Source organism: Phaethon lepturus, unplaced genomic scaffold, assembly GCF_000687285.1.
Source record: "Phaethon lepturus isolate BGI_N335 unplaced genomic scaffold, ASM68728v1 scaffold29390, whole genome shotgun sequence".
NCBI lineage: Eukaryota > Metazoa > Chordata > Aves > Phaethontiformes > Phaethontidae > Phaethon > Phaethon lepturus.
The window spans coordinates 717-1,147 of record NW_010510238.1 but is presented as its reverse complement, the minus strand read 5'-3'; the positions used below and the strand labels follow the sequence as shown (position 1 = coordinate 1,147).

The window sequence follows — 431 nt, the reverse complement described above, 5'->3', positions numbered from 1 at the left end:
GCGACTTCCAGATCAGTTTTGCGGCTCCCAGCCTTTGCCGAGCCTCCCAAGGCAGGCAGTAACCTTCGCTCAGCCTCTGTCAGCAGCGGGGAGCCCATCCTGCCGCTCACGCCTGCTGCAGACGTATCCTTGAACGGCAGGAAAGGGTCTGCTGCCTGCACAGCCCCTGGGCTGCTCTGCTGCTGCCTTCCCAGTGCCCAGGCTTGCTCTCCCGTGGGCTCCAGCTGCCTGGCTCTACCCATGCCAGCGGGAGCTGCCTTTTCCCCAGCTCTCAGCCCTTGCTATTCCATGCTGCAGCCCTGCCCTGGGGTCTGCAGGCAAGGGGAGTGCAGGCAGGAGCCTGCCAGCACAGCCCCGGGGCCACCCCAGCCTAAGCGAGCCGGCAGCTGGGGGGGGCCTGCACAGGGGGCCGGGGTTGCAGGCGTCCAATC

At 67.3% G+C, this 431-nt stretch overlaps 1 protein-coding gene across 1 annotated transcript in view; it reads left to right on the top strand.

The window, feature by feature from the left end:
* HM13 (histocompatibility (minor) 13) overlaps nt 1-431 on the top strand; it is a 12,546-nt gene that overhangs the window by 11,606 nt on the left and 509 nt on the right.